Source organism: Triturus cristatus, chromosome 2_1, assembly GCF_964204655.1.
Source record: "Triturus cristatus chromosome 2_1, aTriCri1.1, whole genome shotgun sequence".
NCBI lineage: Eukaryota > Metazoa > Chordata > Amphibia > Caudata > Salamandridae > Triturus > Triturus cristatus.
This window is the reverse complement of record NC_140581.1, coordinates 470,446,162-470,472,861: the sequence shown is the minus strand read 5'-3', so window position 1 is coordinate 470,472,861 and position 26,700 is coordinate 470,446,162. Positions and strand designations below refer to the sequence as shown.

General features: G+C 45.6%; 1 protein-coding gene across 2 annotated transcripts in view; it reads right to left on the bottom strand.

Moving 5' to 3' along the window:
* The window catches only part of CERT1 (ceramide transporter 1), a 944,792-nt gene that overhangs the window by 550,038 nt on the left and 368,054 nt on the right, over nt 1–26,700 (bottom strand). The window lies entirely within an intron of this gene.

Sequence of the window (26,700 nt, the reverse complement as noted above, 5' to 3'; positions counted from 1 at the left end):
GGCTCCGCAGAATCATCCACCGGAGCCGCAGAGTCATCCGGCACCGGAACAGCCTCCTCCTGATCTTGCTCATCCAAAGGAACATCAGACTCCACTTGACCCGGAGTCGAAGCCTTGGACGGGGCCGGTGACGGCGTCGAGGAACGAGCTGGAGCCCGCTTCGGCGAGGGAGACTTCGGAGACTTAGCCGGAGAAGGTGACAAGTCCTTGCTCCGACGTCGACGGGGCAAAGCCGACCTCGACCTCCTGGACTTCGAGGAGCGACGCCAAGAAGAATGCTTCCTCTTCTTGTGGTGTTTCTTCGACTTCGACGACCTCGAAGTCGACGACTCCCGCCTGGACTTCTCCTTTTTTCTCCCTCTCTTCTCCTCACCGATTTTCTTCATGAAGAGCTTGGTCTTCCTCTCCTTCAGCGCTTTAGGATTCATGCTCCTACAGCACCCGCATTCTTCCATGTCATGATCAGAAGAAAGACACCATAAGCAGTCCTGATGCGGATCCGTCATGGACATCAGGCCTCCGCATTCCCTACAGGGCTTAAAGCCCGACTTCCTCGTCGAAGACATACTGAACTTAACACAGTAACACCGCTAAACTACAAAGTAGCTAGAGAGCACTGGAAAAAAACCGTTGCGCGTCGACGGCGCGGAAAAAAGGGAACTGACGTCATCACGCAGACGTGGGCTTCTTATGGCTCCGATGACGTCGTACGGAGTCGCGTGCGGAGCCGATGCATTGTGACGTCGCCCACGTCGACGTGAAGTGCTGGGAAAGAAAAGTTCCGTGGAATGCTGGCGCAGGGGATATTCACAAGGTGAGGAATCCACTGGCAGATGTATCCATCAGAAAGTACTGTATTTAAACTGCATGTGGGTACAGGAGCCGCTTTTGGTGGGGCAATTCTTTTTGCTCCTTCCAAAACTCTTAATTACTGGTCTTGTAAAGAAACTTTTACATGTTTTTCCCCTTGTGTATGCTACTATGGCAGCAAGGTGCACCTTTATTCTTGAGTAGTTGATGTTACTGTCTAAGAGGTAAGTCAGGTAACTAATAAGGGTTTCTTGCGTGTTGACTGAACTCGGTTTCTTGTTAGCGGCCATGTGGTATATCGCTTCCATTTTGCTGTATAGCATTTCCTTGTTGACTGTTTTCTTGCCTCCTTTAGAATTTCCATGGTTCGTAGAGGCAGATTGAGGTGTCCAAATTCTATGTATTCAGGTGCCAAGCCGCTAGGTGTAGTGTTGCTGGCTCTGGGTGAAAGATCCGATCCTGGTGCATTGTTAGCAGGTCCTTTTCTGCTCTGATCCTGACCATCTCCCCTTTGGATAGTTCTAGGAGAGTTGAATACCATGTCTGCCTTGGCCATAGTGGATCAAAGAGAATTAGATTTGTTCCTGAATCTTTTGCTTCTTGTAACACTCTTTGCAGCAGGGGGTATCGGTGGAAAGGCGCAAGCAAATATATGTGACCAGTTGTGTGAAAGTGCATTTCCCTTCGATAGGTGGTGTGGAAACCTTGAGGCAAAGGACTGGCATTTTGTGTTCTGCACTGTTGCCAACAGGTCATTTACTGGTGTTCCCCAGATTCTGAAAAGATACTGTACTATTTTGTTCTTCAATTCCCATTCGTGGGAGCAGTTCTGTCTGCTCAGCTGGTCCGTTGTAACATTGTCTACTCCTGGTAGATGTGCAGTTTGTAAGTTGATTTTGTGAATTATTGCCCATTGCCAGATTTCTTGTGCAAGTTTGCTCAGGGGAATGGATTTTGTCCCTCCTTGCGTGTTCAGATAAACCATTGTTGTTGTATTGTCTGTTTGGATCAGGATGTTTTACCCCTGAATGTGTTTCTGGAATGCTTTTAGAGTTAGAAATACTGTTCATTTCCAAAACGTTGATGTGCTTTGTGGAATCGTGCTTGTTCCATTGCCCAAGTACTTTCAGCTGGTTGAGCTGCGCTCCCTAACCATTGAGGGATGCATCCGTGGTGACGGTCACAGTTAGAGTTGGGTTCCTGAAAGGTCTCCCCTGTGCTATCTTGTTGGATGCCCACCATTGTATCTCCGCTTGCAACTTGTGTAACAACCACTAGATCCTCCTAACTTCCTGTGGCTTGAGACCAGCTGTTCGTAAGCCCTTCTTGGAATGGTCGCATGTGTAGTCTGGCATGAGGGTTCAGTGGGATGCATGATGCCATCATGCTCAATAGTTTTATGACCCTCCTCACTGTCAGAGACTGACCCCTCTGGTAATGTCTCGTTTCCTCATGGATTGCCTGTATCCTGGCTTGTGTGGGGTATGCCATCTGTTTGATTGTATTTAACTTTGCTCCCAGGAAGGTTTTTTTCTCTTTCTGGTGTTGGAAGATTTCTTGTGGTTTATGGAGAAACCAAGTTGTTGTAGCGTATGAATTGCTTTTTGCACGCGATTGTGACAGGTTTGTTTCGATTTTCCCCTTATGAGTCAGTCGTCTAGATAGGGGTAGACGTGGATTCCTTCCTTTCTCATGTGTGCCGCTACTGCGGCCAGACACTTTGTGAAGACACGCGGAGCTGATTTTATTCCAAACGGAAGTACCTTGAATTGGTAGTGTGTTTCGTTGTGCAGGAATCGTAGGTATTTCCTGTGTTTTTTGTTCATTGGGATATAATAGTAGGCGTCTTTGAGGTCTATTGTTGCCGTGTAATCCCCATTTTGAATCTGTGTTATTATTTCTTGGAGCGTGCACATTTTGAAGCGTTGTGTCAGTAAGAACTTGTTTATGAACCACAAGTCCATGATTGGTCTTTAGAGTTCAATCTTGCTTGGGTATTAGGAAATCTGGAGAATAGTTTCCTGTGAACCACTCTGTCTTGGTACTTTTTCCATTGCCTGTTTTAGGCATAGATTCCCTGATCTCTTCGTTTAACAATTTTTGTTCTGGCTTCAATCATTTTGTTGTTTTTGGTGGGTTTGCAGTTGATATGCGAGTGAGTTCTATGAAATACCCATACTTTATCAAGTTTAATATCCAATTGTATTCTTTCCCCTTCTCTTTGGAAGAAGGATATTCTCCCCCCTGCACAGGTCTTGTGTGGGTCTTTGTTTGAGGGTAAGTCAGTTTGATCCATTTACTCTTCCTCTAGAGGATTGGCCTCTTCCTCTTCCATTGCCTCTTCCTCGAAAGGGCTGCTTTTGTTTTTGTTACCCACCTTGGTATCCTGATTGCTGACCCATTTGCACGTTCAGTTTGCTGATACATTTGTTGTCCTTGTGCAAATGAGCCTCTACCTGTGGTCTTTCTGCTATTAAATCCCCCTCTTTTAAAGGAACCTCTTTGTTGCAGGGCATCCATTGCTCTTGCCGTTTCATTACCCTTTTTTATTTGTTGAAGGGATTCATCCACTTCCTTGCCAAACAGTGCTTCTCCATTGAATGGCCTATTAATGATGGAGGCTTGAACTGCCTGCTTGAATCCTGAGATCCTGAGCCAGGCATGTCTTCTCAGTATGCTTCTTGTGCACATCTTCCTACTAGCAGTGTCTGCTGCATCCAAAGCTGACTTTAGACAGGTGTTAGCCACATTTTCCCCTCCTGTACAATAGCTTTTGCTCTCTTTTTGTATTCTTCAGGAAGTTTGTTCAATATTTCCTCTATCTCATCCCACTGTTGGTGGCCATATCTATTTAGCAGGGCATTTGAGTTCGTAATACCCCATTGTGTTGCTGCCTCTTTTTCCATTCTCCTCCCCACCATGTCCATCCTCTTACTTTCCTTTTCAGATGGTGGCCCTGTGTTGGAGACTGCATTGGCTCTCCTCCTGGCTATGGGGACAATAATAGAGTCGGGTACTGTACTTCCCTGAATATATTTTGGTTCCTATGAGGAGGGTTTGTACTTTTTATTTACTCTGGAGGTTACCCCCTTGTTTGAAGCTGGTTCTTTTAAGGTTTCTTTGCCTTGGTCCAGGATACTGGGCAGCATAGGCAGGTATTGTGTTCCTCTTGTAGCTGGTACCAGTGTTTCTAGCAAGAAACATGTGCCCCCTTTTTCCTCCTAAGTGTACTCCAAATTGATTTGCTGCCCTTTTGACAATGTCATTGTAGAAAGCTAGGTCATCTGGTGGCGAAACTTTCGAAGGACAGCTGCAAATCTCTTCTTCTGGGCTCTCGGTGTCGAGGTCGTGCCATGTATCCTCGAAATTTTCGGAGTCTTCCTCGTCTTACGGTAGGTCTCCAGAATCCTCCGATTCTTCGCCTCGAGGTGACGGGGTTGGAAGGGAGTTGAAAATACCCTCTGCCTCTCTCGGCATCTTCTGCCTCTTTGGCGTAGACGTTGTCCAGTTCGTTCATCGGTGCCTTTGGGATTCGAAAATCCTTTAGTGAGGCATCAAAATCCTTTTTCTTTTGCAGGATCGCAGCCATCGCCTACTTGAGCCTCTTCCTTTCGACCTCGAGGGCCCTCTCGGTGTCTGAGGTCGGGGATTTTCTTTTCTTCCCAACGTCGATGGTTCTTAGACGGTGTTGTGCCCTTTTTCACAGGTTCAGTGTCGACCCGTGGCTTCAGCGTCTTTTGCAAATTTCCCTCCTCGGTGACCTGTGGTTGGGTCCCTTGGGGTTCTTTTAACCGCGGATGACCCTCGATCGCCTTTTTGGTCGGTGTCGGGGCTGCTTTGTGCGCCTTATGTTCGTGGCCCTTCGGTTCAGATGGATTTTTAAGGGGTTTTAAATTTTCCGTCTTCTTTTTCGGGTCTTTCCACTTCTTCTCGGCGTGGATCTTTTCGGAGTCTCATTCTAGGACCTCGCCGTTCGATCCCTCATGAGTCGACTCCGCTGATGCTCTATGTTCTTCCTCGTCGCTCGAGAAACATAGGTCTCCCATGGAACTTTTCTTCGATGTTTGCGACATTGTAGCGTAGTGTGCCTGTGTTAGTTTCTGGCGTGTTCTTCGCGTCTTAGGCAGGAATGCTGTGCAGGCCTCACAGTCCTTGTCCTGGTGTTTTTCAGGCAAGCAGCGTTGCAGACGTTGTGCGTATTTGTGTTGGCACTTTCGGCAGAACTTGAGGGTATTCTACATGACCCCTACCTCACCATTTGTAGACCAACGTGGTCCTCTTCCTGTCCGACGTCAGTGTTCCATGAGATTTCTTCGACAATCTTATTTTGGGACTTTTGGGGGAAAATTAAAATTTTCTTTGGTGCTTTCTGTCTTGCTTCCAGACCCAACGGCAGAAAAATAATCTGAAGATGGATACCACGCACGTCAAACTCCAGGATACCGTCTGATGTCACACAGTGGACATACCTGGCACCCAATGGTGGTCGACAGCGACCAAAACAAGAAAAAGAAAAAAAAAAAAAAAACAACAAATTCCGGACCCAACCACTAGATGGCGGAATAATGCACAGCATGTGAATCCAGAAAAGGATTCGCGCTGCAAAACCCTCGTTCACCATATAATGCCCACCTAATGGAGATAATTCCCATGGCCTCTACATCACAGCCGCTTTCTTATCAGTATGTACAAGTAACTCCCTCACACCCAAGAAGGCGACTCTTTAGATACTCCTGCGGGAGGCTACATTGGGTCTAGTTGCAGCTTGTGTATCTATTTTCCCAGCACAGCACCAGAATCCTATTCACGAAATAGGATTTGGATAAAAGGCCAAACACTGGCTCCCTACCGGCACTTCCAAGTCAGGTGAGTGAGGGTAGGTCGTCCCTTGAAAAGTGACATTTGACACAGAGTATGAAAAATAAACAATGGGCTCGCATACTCTATGAGAGAGGTTGGTAGTTTACACCCATCTCTTAGACTTTTATGTTTTACCAGACTTGGTTTTCTGTGTTTTAACACGCAAATTGGCGTGCTGCTACGTTTGACTCAGAGTTATGGATACCAGAATAGGGCGAGTTAAACTACAATCACAGTGTTTGTAACTCTATGTTGTATGTTTCACATGTTTTGTGTGGCGTTTGTCTCTTGCAACTTGCATCAATGGTAGTCACCTCAGATTTGGCATGGTTTGCAGTCTAATGCATGCATTTATCACAGTTTACAGGCATGTAACAACTAATAAGTGCCTGATTAATCTTTAATGTCGATTTCTAAACTATAGGCCGTTTTTAAGAACAACTTCAGAAACCCAGAGGTACGTGTGATTGGGAGTTTACAGAGAATTCGCTTACAAATACTCTAATCACTACGTAGATTAGGATACACAGGTCCTGATGAATAGCTGCCAGATCATTTATATCACTACGTAAAGCTTGAAACGTGCGGACCCAGTAGCTATCTTAGACGATAAGTTCTAGCAGATAGTGCCACTATTTTTAATATAGTCAGGAAGACTTTCATTAAAAAGTCTTTTGTGGGAGTACCCCTTGCCATATTTTAAATATTGCACTTACATTTATATACAAAGCACTCCAATCTACACCAATACCCATACACCCAGCCTTCACAGATATCTTATTATAAAATCTTCTGTAAGGTGCCCCCTTGAGGGTGTCCGTCAGGCACTGCAGCGCCAGCCTGACGTGGAGCAAAAGTCTGATGAAGCATGACACCTACCTAGGTGTGTGAGGGCGATTGTTCCTAAGGAGACGTGCTCGCTGCTGACCCCTTAGGGCTTGTCTGACACGAGTAAAAACCTTTCCTCTTCTTAAAAGGAACTGCATACTCCCTCGGTCTTCACAGCACAGTTATTTTGATGGTGTATAATATTACTAATTCTTTAACGTTAGCATGGAGTGGGCTTTGACTTAGTTCCACCCAGAGGAGTATTCCTCTTTCACCTCGTGCTATTATATGGTGATGTATCATTCCACTTTCAAAGAAGCATTTCCATTAGAATGCACAAGGCACTATTCGACATCTTAAAAATAAATTAAACTATGAGGCTTGTCACATTCCCTTCTTTTTCTCCTATATGCATTCTACAAAGAAAGCAATATTTTTCTGCTGCTTTGCAAGCATTGGAAAGTCACGAGGGCAGGCTTTTTTTTTCTTTTTTTCTTTGTCCTCATACCACCTTTGTATGCAAAATAGTAGCCTGTTAACCAGTCTGTGCCTCTCCAGGCTATTGCAATACTTCAATAGCTCCTGCCCTTCCAGTGTCCTGGCTGCACAGACCACGCAGGTGTAATCATTGGACAGTAGGGGTTACTCAATTATGTTTACATCCCAGATCTGGAAGGCCACCCAAATTTTAAAATAGGATTGTGTATTGGACTCCAAATCAATATCTGTTTTCGCCGTCCTTCTTACTGCTCGTAACCAGTCTATCCCTTGTGGTGGGGAGCTAGGGCAGGCTTTAATATTATACAATACAGGTGTGTATATAATGCATACAAACAGCATTTGCAAATACCTGTGTTTACATTTGTAGTTGCATTAAAGCCAGATCTATTGGTTTTCCCAATGCTTGCTAGGGTAGTTTAAGATCTGTATTAATGGAATGTTTTGTTTCTATATAGTGTGATTAAAGTACTACAGTAAACCTGAATTTAAAGCAATTAAGAGGACAAACTAGGATGTGCAGATGAACACAAACGTTTTGTCGATGTTTTGATGAGACAACGAGAGGCTCGATTTAAACACTAAGTCTTTGCGCTGCGAACGGATCAGCATTGAATATGGGCAACCTGTTACAACTTGTGTGGCACGTCCACAAAGAAAATGAATGAACGCTGCCGTATGGTCTGGTGGTTACCCGTTGGTGAGAGATGATCCTGGAAAAATGTGCATGAATGAATATATGCGCGTTGCTTATTCTTTAGCAGAGTGGTGGACTGCGAGATGTTGAAGCGGGGATTAATTCCCACAATTAATACGCACTACATTTCCCATGACTCCTAGTGGTTCTGTAGGCGTTCGGAACCACGTTATAACATTCATTGTCTGTACTAGAAGAGATGACGCGGGGTCAGCACGCATACTAGTGCACATTATTAGTTTGGAAACCTGAGATACATCGGAGAGCCTTTCAAGGATTCTACCGTTTCCGATGGGGTAAGGGTGTTTGTGGACACCTTTTAGTCATACAGATTTGTTTACTACGGATTACTGAGCTAAGAGAACGAAATGAGTTCAGACTTTTGTTTCTTTAGACTGTTATCCTACCGCTGAGCTGCCTTGTATAGGTCTTAAGGAGATCGGATTATAAAAGCTTCACGAAGTGGGTGGTATGTACGAAAAAGCTCATGTGGGTTGATATTCTTGAAAAGTTTCCAGTGGAATTGATGCAAAAATGACTGCCAAATTCGTGCTAAGTTGCTTTATTTTCTTTTCTTTAAACCTTTGGAAATAATGGGAATTTCCATATTATTATTACATACCAGTCGATTTCAATTTCCATATAAACCGGAAATATTCAGAGCAAAGTATACAACCTAAGTTTGGATATTCAATGCGATCGTTGAGTTACTATCATTAATATGCGCATCACGCTCGGTTTAGTTTATGAATGTATTTCTAGCCAATTTTAACAGGGGCTCCTAGAGTTCTGGTCGTTGGATTCTCCCTCCTGTGATATGAGGCTGATATATTGTATAGGAAGGTTGTATTTAACATTCACAACAATCTCTCTAGGAATATTTTACGAAAGATGTGTATAGTAATCGCTTTTATCCTGTTTTTTTCAGCCCACATATATGAAGTAAATAAAATCTAAAACTAGAACAAACACAGCAATGCATGATGAAATGAGATTCGCGCATCCACCATATTATTTTGGAAGTTATCTTTTGTTACAGGTACATATTGTTGTAAATAGGTAAAGAAATAGAAGAGAAAGATTGTGGTAGTTTCAAGAAATAATACATGGATCTTATTTTGCTTTGCTATTTTTCAGGTCTCCTTCCTCACTGATCCCTCCCTGACCTGACCACCTCAATGTTCTGTACTAGAACAGTAATCAGAAACTTGGGGTGGCAAGAGGTGGACCCACTCTGAGCAATGAACCAATCCTGAGAGGTACCTTTAGCAGATGACAACTACTGCGGCCATAAACTTGGTGAAAATACGATTCATAAGTGTTGGACCAAACGGCATAGCTTTAAACAAAAGTATTCGTATACACCTTTGTTGCAAAACATTTCAGAAACTTCATATGGCAACAACTGAATGGTCCATGATACTATGCAATCTTAAGATCCATTGCGGAAGTGCCTTTGACAGTACTTATTTCATTATTCTTCTAAAAGAGTTGTATCTTTGAGTTTAAACAATATGGTTGCTTTAGTTTGTTATTTCTTTCTGCTGGTTTTGACAGCATAGTGCAGATAACTTTACAAGTTCTTAGCGACCAAGGGCATATCCTAGTTGACCTTATAAGTAATATCCATTTTACCCGGGTTCTTGAGTGTTGAAAGTTATGAGACCTAATATATAAGGCACCAGTTTGACTGGCAAATGTGAAGAACAGCAGTGGTCTTGTTAGTGGACTTGCTGATGTCACCATTTTGAGCTTTCATAAGTCGTTACTAGTCTTGCTGTCATTGGTTGTCGAGGTGATCCAATGTATTAACCGATGAAGTGGAACTTTTTAGTAAAAAGATGTATACAATGGATCAGACAATATCAAGCAAATAATACGATAGTATTCCTAGCGGCTGATTCATCTATCTTTAAAGAATCTCAATTCAGGCTAAATAAATTTCAACCCTATGAACGTATCAATGACTAGAGATTTAATCTATTTAACATATATCTAGGATAGACAGTTTTGGCAATAATAAAATATCTAACTAGGTTTACTTTGTGGGCTAAAGGGGTATTAAACACCTCTAGTTTATTACCAGTTATACTACAATCATAGTCCTCTAACAGTAGCGCAGCTCCTGGACTAAACCCCTTCCTTCGCCTTTGTATGATGCATATCCTAGTAGTTGGCCATATTGGAAGACTTAACAGGTAATCCTTGGGTCACACGCTACTGTGACCTGAGCTAAGCATTTGGAATTGCTTACTGGCCCCCTTGCTTGTTGCATGCTGTCACACACCACTGGGACTGTATCTAAAGAGATTGTTGGCATATTCCTATGCCAAATGCAGGCCCTTCTGGACTTGTCCAGGCCAAATATTAAGCACTCGGTTTGTCCTTAAATAACCAATTAGGATCAAGTAACGAGGGGAGACCCCAATTGCTCTGACGAATTAAACACAGACTGGTGAAAACTGAAACAGAACATATTGGTGCTAAATCACACAAAATAATTGTGGCCTTAACACTGAAGCTTCATCAGGGAGTTAATCAGGAGTGAGGTTACAGCAAGGTTGTCGAAAAACTACCCAAAGGATGCCTGCCTAACAGGCAAGAATGAACTGCGCTCCAGACATGGTACAACCAAACACCACCTTCAAATCTGTGACTCAATGGTGTTAAAAAAAAACAAAAAAAAACAGCTTACATCTGTGGCTCTTAACCTGTGGTCCGCCTTGGTCTGTTTATAAATATTAGCAGATTATTACACATAAAAATGCAAAACTGAAATTTCAAGTTTTAAAAGGCTTTGTAAACGTTAAGGAATATGAAACTGGAAGCTAAATATTAAGTTGGTATCCTTATCCGGATTAGTGGGAGCACAGCAAATACAGCAAACAACTTAGTATGGGCAACTGGTGGCATCAACTGAAGCAGCACTGCTATGTACGGACAAAAAAAATGCAGGAATTAGGAGGGGGGGGGGGGGGGAAGACAAAGTGACACTAGAGGCTAGCATAATTCATTGCCTTTTAGAAACAAAACATTTTGAAAAGCTGCATTTTTCAATTTAAATTTTCAATTTCCACGTCTTAAATTTGTGAAAATAATCCATAATTTGGGTCTTTGTTTGGTCTGTACTTGTATCTGCATGTGTGCATTGTTTTGAGATTCAAAACACAGAAATTGATTAGGTGCCTGCCCCTTGGTGCATGGAAATGCAGGGGGTACCATGGGTACCCCCCCATTGCACTCCCCCCCCCCCCCCCCCCCCCCACACTGGGGGTCCCGCAATGGGCCACCATGGACACATTGGGATTCCCACAGCCATCCTAATTTGGCGGTGAGAATTTCCTGTGTGAGGGCGGAAGGACCGCCACCGCCGGCCCGGCGATGGCGGTCCTTCCGCCATCATAATGAGCTCCTAAGAACAGACACAAAGGGGAAACATTAAATAACGAAAATGGTTCACCTAAACATTACATGAAATGATCTACACCTACAAAACATTAAATCATGCTCCAGTAAAAACTTGTATTGTCTAAAATGTGGTTGTATTTAAAAATAAATAATTCTAATGGTGAAACAGTGCCTATTAAGATGGGAAAAGCGAGAAAGAGAATTTAAATATTGAATAGAAACTAACTTATGTCAAACCGTTTATAAGTTGAAGATACATTTCAACAAATTCATAGCACATATTTAATGGAAAATTATACTACAAATCTAGACCACTCCAAACATTGAGCAATTTAACACTAAAACAAATGTTTGCGTTTGGAATAGACTGCTATGAAGCTTAAAAAGAAAGCTACAGAAAGCCATCGTAGATCACCATTTCACAGCATCAGCCTACATGGACTAATATCTTTAGATACGGATTAGGTAAGTGCTTACAAAAGGCATTACAAACATTAAAGGATTACTGGAGGTTTATATAAATTGATGTAGGTCTCATTATCTAACTGCAAAAGTCAAACAGACTACAAAATACTATAAAATTTAAATTAAAACCCAGCCCCCTTCTAAAAATAGTAGTATAAATGCATGTGTGTAGTTTTTGAAAATCTACTTTGATGTGTTTCCGGATTTTCTTTGGTTGCTATGTCAATCATTAGTTTGTTAGCTTCACACAACGTCACAAACCTTATACCATCCCCAATCCTCCAATACATTGGGACTGCTTCTAGAAGCCACAGAAACAATCTCAAGCACCAGTTACCGTGCATGCACATGCAAGCCATTAATCAAGCTACAGTCCAACCCATTCCCTACCTACCTACCTGAGCCCTCGCCATTTCCCTCAACATGGAGCCTATTGCTGCTTTTATGGCTAATGGAAGAGGTGTTGGTTAGATGAAAGCCTGTGGACCAAGAGCAACCATATAGGTATCCTCAAAACCATTTTAACCACCTTTGCGTAAAATCCACATCAACCAAGAATATGAAAATGCATCAGGTAGCTAATAACTTGAGCAACCACAATTCCTAACAGATCTTAGCTGAACTGCATATTGACTTCTGAGGAAGTGGTTCTTGCAAAATGTGTTAAGTGAACAAAGCCCTCCTCCAACAAAAAGACACAAAGCTTAAAACTGCAACCAAAGCCACTTTGGAGGAATGTGCACAGATATTTCAGTTCTCTTAAGCGGAGGCACATTTACAGAGCAACAAAGAGCTAAGCAGGAAGATCTGCATCTGGCAATGGGAATGGAGGAGGTTTTTATTTTTTATTTTATTTTTTTTATTTGCATTAATGCCCGCATAGGGAATGTTGTGACTGGGAAAAAATATGAGATTGTGTCCGACATCGATGTTAGGCAAGGGTTACTCAGACGAGGGAGCACCGGGACACAGAAAGAAGACATTTATTTCCTCATTCAAATAGGTAAAGTATGGGTAAGTTTTCAGAGACGTGTTAACCAGGTATGGTGGTGCACTGATTCGAGGGCTAAAGCCCCAGAAAAGTCAACTTTCAGGAGAGAATCTTTAAGCTAAATCATGTTATCTGCTCAAATAGTTTATGCATTAGACAGATCTCAATTAATTTCCTATTATCTGCTGTTATTCTTCTCAGACCAGAATTGCAAGAGCATCATTGGGCAGCACCTCATGGCCTTGTAGAACAAGTTACTTACCTTTGGTAATGCCTTATCTGGTAGAGACTATCTAGACGCAGATTCCATTACTTTTAATTTCCCCAGACGTCAGACTGGATCCTGAAGATTTTTTGAGAGCAGTACCCCATGTGCGCCAGTAGGTGGCATCAATCAGCTCCACGTGTGGCACCGGAAGTGATATAACGGCACCTTTATAGGTGCCACCTTGGCGCACTTCAGGGGGCTCTCAGGGGGAGTGCAACGGCCCCCCCCCCCCTGCCTTCCGGCACTCGGGCCTGAAGATGGGGTCCCGGGCCCCTCCTCCTCTTCACGGGGAGCACGGCAGCGCTCCCCAGCTGCTCTTCTTCGGCGGGGGCCAGGGTGGGCTCCTGGCGTCCAGCGGGGGATATCTTCGGGGAGCGTGACGGCGCTGCCCGACTTTGCTTCGGGGCCCATTTGGTATGACCGGTCTGGATGCAGGAATGGATCCACGGGGTCCACTGGAGCCTAAGCTGCCTGGACAGAACCAGATTGGGTCCCGCCACAGGGCCCAAAAGCATGTCGAAAGGGTCTAGCCACCCAAATACGTGGTGCATGGCCTCATAGAACTCTTAGTTGGGCGGGGTTCGCTGCAGCTCTCAGAAAACTGGGGAGTCAGCACAGACTCTGCTGTGGAGCCAGACCTTGAATGTCGATGCTCCCTCGTCTCGCCGGCTGACGGACGATGAAAAGTAGAAGACCAAGTAGTCAAACATATGTTTACATACCTAGGCTTAAGAATATCCACGAATGAAGAGGATTTCATGGCAGGAAATCAATATCCTCAAATGCAAGGATTGAAGAGTGATGTGGAATGCTGGAAAATACTACCGATATCATTGATGGGCAGGGCGGTGCTTTTTAAAATGATGTCTCTACCCAGACTCCTTTATATCAGCCAAAATACCCCATACAAAGAACCAAAAACGGTGTTCCAGGGAATCAATAGCGAACTGCGTAAAGTCCTATGGGACGGAGGCTGCTCCAGGATAGCACTCTGTAAGTTTTTTTTTTTTTTTTTTTATATATCTTTATTCGAATGTAATACAATACATCCATAAAAGTACATTTTAAAACATACAGACATAACATATTCCTTTCATATGAAGAGAAACCATCCATTTCATCAATGAAACGCAAGATAATGTGCAAGAGTTCTGTAAAACCAGGATAACACATAGGATACAACAAGTTAAAAATATAAATAATTATACAGAGTTAAAAAGGGATAAAAATACAACGATAGTAGCAGCATAATTAACCTTCCATACTTTTCCTGAAGGTGATAGCAAGTTTCAGAAAGCTACATATAAACAAAGTATAATCACTATTCAGGAGTTGGAGGTAATAAAGTGCTGGTTTAATTTGGGTAAATTGTAAATCCTTTAAGCAAGGCTTCAAATACAATCTCCGAGGTACTAGATAATAAGGACAAACAAATAAAAAGTGTGCCAAATCTTGCGGAGACTTCCCGTCGCAGCCGCAAGCAGGTAACACTTGACCTCGGTGGGCTCCTTTTGGTACTGCCAACAGGAGATGAAATAAATCAAAACGGAACCTTATCAAGAGATAGCGTTCATACCCTGACATAGGCCAGGATAGGTATGGTTCCATTTGAAAACATGTCTTAAGTAGGGCGTGTTTCCTTACACTATCTTTCGTCAACTCGCCCTCCTCCCGGGCGAGATACCTAATGGACATGAATGTCTTTTTCACAAAAATTACATCAGCTTTGGTTATAAAATTTGGGGATGAGAACAAATCCGGTCGCCCCATTTCAGTGAGGCGGTCGTTAATATACCTCAACCACGGAACCTTAAACCTACCGTCCCAGATTAGAGCTTCTTCTAGTATAGCATGAGTGAGAGGTATATCATCATTTAGCCAGGAGTTCAGCCAACATAACAGGGGATTTGCTGCTATTCTGTCACTCAGGAATGGTACACCTAATTCCTCGTGTACCGAGAAATTTCCGGTGCCCCTTGGCAGCCTCAATACCTTCTTTAAGAAGTTATTTTCTGTAACCTCCAGGGCTCGTGTCTGGCAGTAACCCCATATCTCACTGCCATAGCAGGCGATGGCGACACTTTTGGCTTGATATAGTTTGAGCAAAGCGGCCACCGGACTGTTGCCCATTTTTCTAGCAAAGCCAAGTATTGCTGCATTGACACGTATTACTTCGCCCTTTTTTTTAGCAATAGCTGGGCCCCACTCTAGTTGGTCGTCGAGAAGGACCCCGAGGTATGAGAAGGTTTTGGAATTTGGAATTCTTTCCCCATTTGTATGGAAAGAGTTGGGTTTACCTGACCCCTGGCCCATTTTCATAGTATAGGACTTTGAATTATTGATACTTAAGCCTCTGGACTCCATGAATTCATAAAAAGAATTTAGAAGTTTCTGAAGACCAATTGCGGTCCTTGAAATAAGGACAGCGTCATCCGCATAGAGTAAGACTGGGATACCTTTTTTGCCTACATAGGGGTAATCTGCACCTGTTCTCAACAGACAGTCCTCCAGCTCATTTATATACAAATTGAAGAGAAATGGTGCTAGAATACATCCTTGACGGACGCCCCTATTAATTCTGATGTCCCCTGTCACCTTCAGGTCTTGTGAGTAACGGACGTTGGCTCTTGTGTCTGAGTGCAAATCGATCAGGACATAAACTAAGTTCTGATCAATGCCCATTTTCAACATAATGTCCCATAATTTACCTCTGTCCACACAGTCAAATGCGGACGATAGGTCCATAAAGGCCATGTGTATGGTTCCCTGGCGGGCTAGAGTGTATTTACTTACAATTAAATACAGGTTCAGACACTGGGTCACTGTTGAGTGGCCTGGTCTGAAACCGTATTGTATTAAAGACAAAATATTTTTCTCTTTTGCCCATGTTGTAAGTCTGTTCAAAAGCACACCCCCTACCACTTTTGCTACAGAGTTAATTAAGGATATTGGTCTGTAGCATGTCGGGCTGCCACGATCACCCTTTTTAAACACGGGGACAATAGTTGATTGTCCCCAGGATTTTGGGCACCCGGATATTACAGCTGCATTTATTACGTTTGTAAGGATAGGAGCCCATAATTGAATACTGGATTTAAAAAGATCCGGAGGAAGGCCATCCGGACCAGGTGCCTTATTGCTAGTTAAACCTTGGATTGCCTTTTCTACTTCGTTGATTGAAAAACAGGGTGGCTTCTCCTCTAAAATTAAGAATTCATGATCTGAAAGTTGATCATGACTTTTAAAAATTGCACTAAAATGAGACACCCAATCTGCCTCTGGGATATTTGTGCCTATTGCAGTATCACTTGGGTTGTCAAACAAAGGTTTGTTGACAATCTCCCAGAATTTGCTGCTATTTCCCAGGACAGCTGGGTCAAGTAGGGACTCCCAAGTACTGACCTTAATTTCCTTTTTCCGCTTTTCTAATGCTTTTTTATAGGTATAGCGGAGGATCCTGATTTCGCCTAGATCTCTAGGTTCGTTTTTTAACGCCATCCTTAAATTTCTATTTGCGACGGAGCATGCATGATCAAACCATTTAGGGTGACTGTCAACTTGCCCATTTGCTGGAACCAGTAACATAGAGCTTACTATTAACGCTACACCTTCAAAAGTGACTCTGTAAGTTACAAAGAGGTGTGTATGAAGGGGGACTTGCAGTTCCAGATATCCAAAAATACTATTGGGCGTCGTAACTAATAGTGGCGAATGACTGGGCAACCAGATCGTAACGACCCTGCCTTTCGGGGAGATCAGTGGGCTATGGGAGCAAGGGGCTATCCTACCATATTATATCATAGAAATAAGAAAGACTGCTTCCACCACACACGCAGACAGTAGTGCGTGCCTGGCGAGAGGCCGTCAAAACCTGAGATGGGAGGGGAAGTTGGCCGAGAGGACTCCTCTACAGGACAGCAATCAGCTACGAGAGGAGGGGAACCTGGCAGGGTTTAAAAACGGGAGTTACTGGGGATTGAAAGCCTGGGAGACATTTGGAGGAGAAACACACTACTTATGTTTGAGAATCTACAAATATTATACAAATTGGCTGACACAGAACGGTATAGATACTTACCGTTAGACCATGCCCTGCTACAACATATTAGGGAAGAGGAAATATTGGTGGAATATTACCCACTGAAAGATAGACTATAAATTGACTGCATGGCAACCAAGGCCACCTCATCAACGTATAGAAAAATTGTATACAACTCGCCCAACCCGATAGATCCCCTGAGAGGGGAATGGGAAATGGAACTGGGACTCCGAGAGGACGATGACTGGGATGAGGCAGCGCAGAGTCCACATGAGGTGGCGCTAAGAGCCAGGTTCCGTCTCATTCAGTTGTGCATCCTCCACTGGTCTAATGCCTGCAGAACATTGCTACAGCAATTGAGCCATGGTGCATCTCAGTACTGTGAAAGAGGGTGTGCGGATATAGAGTCCTTCTTTCATTTTCTTTGGGAGTGTAGGAACATTCACTACTGGAAGGAAGGAACACAAATTATGGCGGAGGTCTCGGAGGTGAAGATCCCTTTGGAACCGCAATGGTTAATACTGTGTGTGACAAGTGAGATAAAATGGCCCAAATACATAATGATATGGCTTACAATTGCAAACAGTGGCAAAAAGGAATATTGCCAAAAAGTAGGGGGCATCCAGACCGCAGGACCTCCGGGAATGAGAGGAAGACTTAGATACTGAGGCAACACTGAGGCAATCCTGGAGACACCCGATGAAGCGACGAGAATACCCTAAGGGCCCCTGAGAATACTAAGGGAAAAGAGAACAAGCATTGGCATAGCCAATAGGTCTCGCCTTTGGGACCTTATAGGTGTTTAGCCATGCAACAGTTGATGTTGTTGCACCAAGGATATTGTGCTGCATAACTAAATACTTATAAGGTCCCAAAAGCGAGACCTAGTGGCTATGCCAATGCTCGTTTTGTTAGGCTTGGGGAGATTAAGTGATTTGCCCAGAATAACAGGATGTTCAGCGTCATTGCAGAGACTCAAACCCGGTTTCCCAGATTCGAGGTCGACCGCCCTAGCCATGTAACTACACTCCAGCAACTGATGTAACTGTGTAACTATGTTCTGAAACAATGCTCTTCCTCATGTGAAGCGCTCTCATACCTCCTGGTCTAGCCAGCGCTATATAAAACTTATCAAATAAATAAATACAGATTGGGGCTTCGGGGCAGAAAAGGTAAAATACACTGCCAGTGGTTGCCCACCTAAATGGGACAAAATATGGGGGCGGTGGAATACATACAGGGGAATTTAAAAGAGTATAAAATACCAAAAGAGGAAACAAAGCGGGCATCGAACATATCTGGAAAGCGAACATCTGTTTTCCAGGTGTGTAACATCAGATGACGAAAGGGTGGGAGATTACCAATATTACACATTTATGGCATGAAAAGAATGTTTGAATTTACTGTAATATTTGTTAAAGAAAGATGTTAGGAACGAAAATTAATAAAAATAGGTTTAAAAAAAAAAAAAAAAAAAAAACACCTCTGACAACTTCTTATGCCTTGACTTACCTGGGTGTCCCGAGGATTTGAAATTGGGGAGGACCTCTGACTCCCCCAGCACTCCAAGGACATTCCTCTCGACCGGGGCCTCTATTTACGTGGAGTTGCATGCCAGGCCGCCATGAGCTATAGGGACTGCTTCCTCACAGTCTTTGGGTTGATGGCATGGCAATTGGGTTGTGGTAGCGCTCTAAATATCACAGGCAAACAAAGTGCGGATCTGTCACCAACATTGGCTAATGACATGCTCCACAGTGCTTGATTCCGGTCTTCCTATTTGACGTTTTGCTAACACACCAGGAGGAAAATGCTCAAAAACGCTCAACAAAACATAAAAAAAAAAATCAACATAAACAATTACTGAGGGGCAGCTCTTCTCTGGATCACCCCTGGCTTGAGCGGCAATAAAAGAACGGACGCCAGCATGCCTATATGGCGCCTATTTAGGTATCGCAATGTCATTTTCTGCACTGATGACGCAGACAATACACGCAAAGCCAATCAACGCCACCTACCAGCGCGCAGGGGTACTGATCATAAAAAATATTCTGGATGCAGTCTAAAAGGTAAGCAATCTAAGACTACAAGTCCCTAGAACATAAGATGAGATTGTTCCAAGTACTGATATAATGACAAAGCAAGCAATAGAAAAAGTGAAAAAATTGATCCTCCTGGGGAAAGCCTTTTGCCAGCACACTTCTTTATGGTGGTGGATTTACACCAGTTTACAAACACCAGAATGTCTATGACACAATCAGGAGCAGGATATTACAAGGCCATCTTTCTGTTGACCTGAATATGTTTTTCTGTGCAGTAGACTTGTGTTACACGTAGTTTCAGAGGTTCTCTAGGTATTCTCGTTGGTTACTCAGCTAAGAATTGCTCATGCACTCTGGAACGGGGGCTCAAAGTAGTAATCTTTTTAAAATGAGTAAATACCATTCCATAAGACCAGGCCATACCACAACTGACATCTGGTGACAGCTAATAAATTATCATGCCTTTTTACCAGCATTCCAGTTGAGAGACTGCTTACCAGTTCTTCCTGTGCAAATCCACATAATGAATGAATGAAAAGATTTTATAAAGCGCACAATTACCCTAAGGTGTCTAAGCGCTAAAGGCAGAACGGCAGAGACAGTCAGACTAGAACGCAATTGAACTCGAACAGTGACCTAGTCAACGGCTTCGGTAAACAGCCAGGTCTTTATCTGCTTCCCAAATTACAACAGAGAAGGTTGATAACGCAGCATAAGAGGTTATGAGTTCAATCATTTTCCTGCGCCTATGGAAAATGTCCTACCTCCCCAATCTTGCTTTGTTTGATCTAGGAATGATGACAGATCGTGAGGAGCTGGATTGAAGATTCCTACTCAGCATGTACCAGGAAAACTGTTCCCAAAAGTACATAGGGCCAGTCTGATGCTGGGCCTTATAGACCATGTATATAGCCTTAAAAACAAACCTTTTTCTCACAGGACCCCAGTGAAGATTGTGCAATGACTGAGCTACGCGAGTTAAACCTAGGAATTTTGAGCAGCAGTCTCGTCGCTGCACTTTGTAAAACCTGCAGTTTCTTGATCACGTTTGTGAGCACCTAAATGCAGAGCATTACAGTATAATAAAATAAGAGCTGTTATCACTGTTTTTTGAAAGTCAGGGGAGTAAACTAAAGAATCTTTCAGGACCTTCATCACAAGAAAGCCAGCAGAAGTGACTGAATTTATTTGCTCAGAAAAGGATTATTTTGTGTCGAAAAAGGACTCCTAGATTTTACTTTCTGGACCAGAACTGGTAATTTTCCTAAGCTCGACGGCCACCATGAATCATTCCAGAAAGTAGTCTCTTTTCCGGAAAGCAGCACCTCAGTTTTATCTGAATTCAATTTCAGACAATTATTTTGCATCCAAAGTGCAACTTGGGACATGCAATTACAGAAATTTCTTGCCGCTTTGTTTACGTCCAATGAAATAGATACCACTATCAGAGTATCATCAGCGTAGGTTAACACAGCTAAGCCAAAGCTGCGAATAAGATTAATAAGGGTGCTGACAGATATTAAACAGCCTGGGGCTGAGGGAAGACCACTGGGGAATACCACATGGTAGGGAGAACGGCGGAGAACTCGCACCCCCATCACCACCACTGTTGTCGGTTAATCAAAAATAAGCTTAGCAAGGTCAATGCCGATTTTCTGATGCCTATCAAACGTACCTGCTTTATGAAGAGTGAATGGTGAACCGTATCAAAAGCGGCAGATAGGTCCAATAGAATCAATGCCACTTTTCGACTCCTGACAATTGCCATTCTCAACTCCTCAGAAGCTGCTACCAAGGCCGATTCAGTCCAATGATTTGCTCTAAAGCCATACTGTGAGTAATCTAGCAGCAAATAAGCATCCAAAAAAGCTAGCATCTCCTTGTTCACTGTTTTCTCGAGTATTTTAGCAGGGAAAGGTAGGCGAGATATGGGTCTATAGCTTTCCACCTTTGTTGGATCCAAGGTGGGTTTTTTACAAATGGAAAGATAGATGCCTTTTTCCATATATTCGGAAATTAACCTGTAATTAATAGTTCATTTAACAGTTCCATAAGCAGACCGGCAACTGCACAAGCTACCTGCTTAAGAACCGGGGGTGGGCAAGGATCCGATGGAGCCCCAGCTTTAGTAAGATTAATGAAACTGATTATTTTTTCCATAGTAAAAAGGAGAAAAACTTGCAAATTGTGGATTAGCTATGGGGCTAGAGGTTTGCTGTGCGTTCAGCTCTTTAACGTAGGTTGAAGCATCACCTATACTTTACATATTTGAATGGGGTGAGACATTTTGAAAAATGGTGTCGACTATAGACAACTTAGTTTTTTTTTTTTTTAAAGATTGCCAGCTTATTACAAAATGATTCATCTGGACTAAAAGAACTATGATTATTCCATTTTAACAACGATTTAACTGTTTAAGATTTCTGATTTTTTTTTGCTGATCTTATACTTTCAGAAAATAATTTTGTTCTGGCTCTTTTCATTAGGCTCTTATAAAGTCCAAGTAATTCTTCGTATTTGACCTTTTCCTTCGGACAATATTCCTTCCTCCATAAACGCTCCTGATAAACCGGTCAGTTGTACCCTATCACTACTTATGCACACCACACCCAAGTACAGAGACAGGCCCCCCGGAGACAAGGGACATTTGTAAAAATGTCACGATAACATGCAACAGGACTACAACCCCAACCAAAGACAAGGAAGGGGAACCAGTCGGGGACACACAAGGAACGACAAAACTCCAAGACATACCCATCACAGAGTGACAACCCCCATCAGGAACAAGGGCAGAGGCACAGCCAAAAGACCCCAACCTCAAGGATCGCAAAGACAGACAGAGGGAAAGAAGGTACTCATAGAAGACACAGCCACCCACAGGGAAGCGAGTGCAAAAGACCAAATCACAAGTCCTCGCAGAACGGGGAGGAAGGGCGGGCCCTGAAGGAATCTGCGGCTAGAATCGTCTATACCAGATACATCGTTACCGAAGGGAAGTAACTCGTACATCTGATAGACTACTAGCCGCAGATTCCTTCATGTAGAATAGATACCTTAGCCATAACCAAGGGGAAGGAGGGTCTGCAAGAGGACCCCGCCAACCTGGGCACAACAGAGGGCCGCACGGGGGCCGGGTCCGTAAACAGGACGAGGAGCCCCGTCCCCCACGCAAAGGGAAACCCCCGCCAGCAGGAGGCCACCAACACCAAGGGCGGGGGGAATAAGAGAAGAAGATAGCCTGTCCTCACTCAGCAGAGGAAACAAGGCAAGGCGCAAAGAAGCCAAACACCCCACGCGAGGCAACAAAATCTCCGCCCAAGGCCAAGGCCAAGGCAAAGAAAGGAACACCGAAGGAGAAGAGCAACCTAGAGACTCCAAGGAGAAGAGGCAGAGCAAAGGCAATCCCGGACAGGATGGCGCCGGCAACAAGAAGCAGGCAGAAGCCGAAAAGGGGAACTCAAGGTCACCCAGGAAGAATCGTCCAACGCCCGCAGTGACAAACTGAGCCCGCAAGAGGGTCCAGAAGTCAGGGACCATCCCCCCCACAGGGAGAAAAGGTAGAACCGAGTGAAAGGCCAACTGAAAGCAGCGGAGAAGGCAGGAGGACAGTCCCACTAAAGCCCCAAGAAGGCACAACGGTGCAGAAAGAACAAGAGGGCGGCACCGGCAAGCTCCGCCTGACACCAGGGGCACCACAGAACGAAACACTCAAAGTAAAAAGGCAAAGAAGAAAGTTGCACCCGCAACATACCATAACGCCACGAAGAACAGAAGCCCACAGGTGACCACAACTCCTCAGCACATACCAGGGCTATATAACAGCCAACCCTGCCCCACATAGGGCATGTCATATCCCAAGACATGGGAACCTCTTAGGAAGAAACTTCCGCAGCAGAGTACAACAAAAAAGACAAGCGGCAAAAAAAAAAAAACGCAGGAGGCCTATCAAGCAGCCAGAGGGGAAAAACGCAGAAGGCCCAATCTCCGGCCCAGCATGGTGTAAAAAACCCAAAGGAAAAACACAGTCAAAAAGGGGCTGGCCCACAGCCAACAAAACCACATCCTCAGCAAGGAGGACTTGAGTGGCCATGAAGCACACAGAACAGACAACCGGGGCGATCCACCCCAACGGAAAAACAGCTCCAAGAACCAGATCAACACGCAGGTCACTGAGGAGGAGAAGGGTGGGGAGGAGGAGGGCGAAGCCCCGCCAAGAACCTCTGGATGGCGGAGTCTGCAGGGGCATGGAACAAAAGAGTCCCTTCGAAGGGGAGGTCCACCAGCCGTTCTCGAACATTCTCCAGGAACACACTATCTCGAAGCCAGGCATGGCGACGAAGGGCAACCGATGAAACCATGGCACGACCCAGCACCTCCAAGATGTCCAGAGCGTAGCGAAGGATAAACGCTGCCAGCTCCCGACCGTCCAAGACATGGTGTCTCAAATCCACACAGGCACCCTCCTGAGAAGCGGCAGATATAAGGGACTCCGACGAGTCCCACAAGCAAGAAGTGGCCCTAGCAAAAACCCACAGTGTGTTAAGGGCCCGCAGAGCCGCACTGGTCGAGGCTAACATATTGCCCCTCCCAGGAGTCCAGCCAGCGGGCTTCCCGTGACGGGGGGACACAACAGCAGCGGCAAAACAGGAAAGGCAGACTGCAAAAGGGGGCTCCGGTTGAAGGATGAAGAGAAAGGCACACCGGATCACACCGTGTCAGATGGTGGCGGTGCAGAAGGTGCTGTGGCACCGGGTCCCCCGTGGCAGGACGGCCCCAAGTCCCCAAGAGAGAAGAGTGGAGTGAACCCTCGAAGGGAAGCAGCAGTTCCCTACCACCAGAGCCCTGATGGAGAACCTCCAGAAGATGATCTGCGGGGAAACTGGTAGCTGGATCACCCATGCGCAAAATTCCCACAGCCGTGGAAAAGCGTGGGCGAAAGCCGCACCCGCCTCCGTAGAGCCCCGCGGAGGGGAAAGCAGCTCCTCGTTAAGTGACAGCTGCAAGCTAAGGCGGCCATCCCCCAAGCCAACCGGAGGAAGGAATGGCCAAGGCCGGAAGGAAGGAAGAGGGACAGAGGAGTGGGGGGCCTGCGGCTCCTCCGGCGAAGACCGCGGTCGTGTAATCTGCGAGGAGCCGCCTTTAGACGACGTCGGGGAAAAAGCCACGACACGGCGGCCCGTCTCCGGAGAGGATGACACCAGCAACCGCCGAACCTCTGGAGAAGAGGAGGCGTCCGAAGACGAGTCAACAACCCGACATCAGCCCGGCGCCGTAGAGTCCACAACCGGAGGCAGGACACCGGCATAGACCGGCGCCGGAGGAGACACCGAGGTGACCTCTGACACAGCACAGGGGACTAGAGCTGGGCCGGGGCGGCGCCGGCCTGACCTCCGACGAGGCAGCCACTGGCGTGGAGGGACGAGAAGGGCCCGGGAGAGAGGAGGAGTCCCCCGCCAGCCGCGACCCGTGACAAGGCAAGCTGGGCCCTCCGCCGACCCCTGTGGCGCCGCCAAGGCCAGCAGCCGCCGGCGCTGTAGCGGCGTCACCTCGACCAAGGCCGCCGCCTGCCCTGAGGACCGAGAGGGGCTCGGTGGTGCAACCCGAGCCCCGGCGACCTCCCGCGACACCACAGGGACTCCCACGAGAGTTTGCGGAGAAGCAGAGGCGCCGCGGTCCGAAGGAGGGACCCCCCGAAGGGCCGCACCCCAACAGCACCACATCCTCCGAGCCTGGATCCAAACCAGTCAGCGCCGGGCCGGGGCCACCGGCGAAACCGCGGAGGGCCCCGCGGATGTCCCAGGAGGGCACGGAGGAGAAGCCAGCGAGGCCTGCAAAGCCGCCGCATATGTCTCTATCTGGGCTCTGGTCGCCCCCACGCCGGAAAACGGCAGATAAGGGGACGACACGTGGGGCCGCACCACCCGTGGAGAGCCCATGCCCCAGACAGGCCGGAACCTGACCCTTGGGGACAAACTGCGACACTTACCAGGTGAGCGGTGCTCTTGCGACCTGGAGTCGTGGTGCTCCCCCAAACACCTCATACAGATGGGTGAGGATCCGTCGCCGACATGAGGCGACCACATGACGAGCAAGTTTTAAAGCCCGAAGGCATTCGCACACTGTTCTCACACATGCAGCAATAGCCTAAGGGAAAGGCCTAAACAGGCCCAGAGCACAAACCGGATCTGTGTTGCACGCAGAAAAGGAAAAAACGGACGTAGACTTGTGACCTTGCTGACGTCACGTACACTGACGCCTGTGCGGATTTGCATGATGCCGTCCCGCCGGCGTGCAGGGATGCTGGGCAAAAAAGTTTTTCGGGTCCAGTCTCACGCCTGGGGATAATTCTACGTGAAGGAATCTGCGGCTAGTAGTCTCTATCAGATAAGCTTTGACAAGTAACTGACTCACGATTCAGACGAGTGTCGTCAGAAGTTTGTTTCTTTTTCCTGTCAGCAATGTAATAGCGACTGGTACATTCGATTATTTTCTTTTTCCGGTGTTCCTCTAGTTTATCTTGTGTCTGGAAACAACTGGGAAATACTTGCGGTAGGTTTAACACATCGCTCAGGTTAATAGTTTCTTTTTACTAATGATATAGGCAGTAGATGGGTTTCTTAGTTTCTTTTCTTTAGTTTTCTCTCGTTTTTCAGGTTTTTTCCTTCTTGGGCCACGGTGCTGGCAGCAGGTGGGTGGGCTGCCTTGGGTTCTTCGTGCGAGGTGCTGCTCAAAGCTGTGATTGTTTATGGTCTGGTCAGCTAAATTGTCGCCAAATTGTTGTGGATAGATCTCAGGACACTTCGTTAGTTGCATGTAGATTTATTGTAAGACACAGCTGACAGACCATCAACTGACAAGATTAGAACACTCCGGTACAAGTTAGAACACACATGTATTCTGTGAGGCTAAGGAGGTAAGAACACAAAGGAAGGGCTAACAACCACCATCAGCCATGTTACATTAACCCCTTGCATGCGCATGACGGAACCACGCCATCATGAGCCACGGGCGGCATGTGCTTATGACGGCGTGGTTCCATCATGCTGCGGCCGCTCCGCCCACACGTCACTGATTCCCCGCCTGTGTGGGCGAAATAACGAGTGGGGGCAGAGTCGTGACGGAACCACGCCATCATGAGCACAGCTCGCCCGTGACTCATGACGGTGTGGTTCTGTCACGAGCATGCCGGTGGCGCCGCGCTCACCCCGCACCCCCCCAGCGCAGCGGCGGAATTCACGCCCGGCGAAGGGGTTAAGAACTGATTTACAACATAGACCTCAAATGAATCTGTGCACGAGTAGGGGTGGCTTGGTTTAAAAACCTTTTGTCCCCTGCCCTTCCCTCCGAAGAAATATCCCTAGTGCACTGTTCCATTAAGATAAATAATTTGTAAGTGAGCAAAACACTGAGAAAAGTTGAGCAGTGTTCCAGATTTGCGACAAAGTGTGCAGTACCAAGGAGCTGGCATCGGTGCCTATATACGGCTCCAAGGCATCCCTTCAGGAGACAGGATAAGGGGCACCACAGACTCAAAGGGCACCACCTTTTGGCACGAAGGAGCTCCTGCAGTTCTATTTTCAGACGCAGTCTTGGTGGATTCAAAAGAGGAGGAATCTGTGGTTACAGTACCGTTCAGAAATGGCCATTTTCTAGCTGTGTGATTGACGCAAACAAAACGGCTGGACTGGAGAACAACCATCTTTTCGTTAAGTCTGGTGCAACCAATACTGTATTTGGAAAATAATCAGTCCAAAATCGGGACAACATTAAGGGCTTATCAAATCTTGCACGATT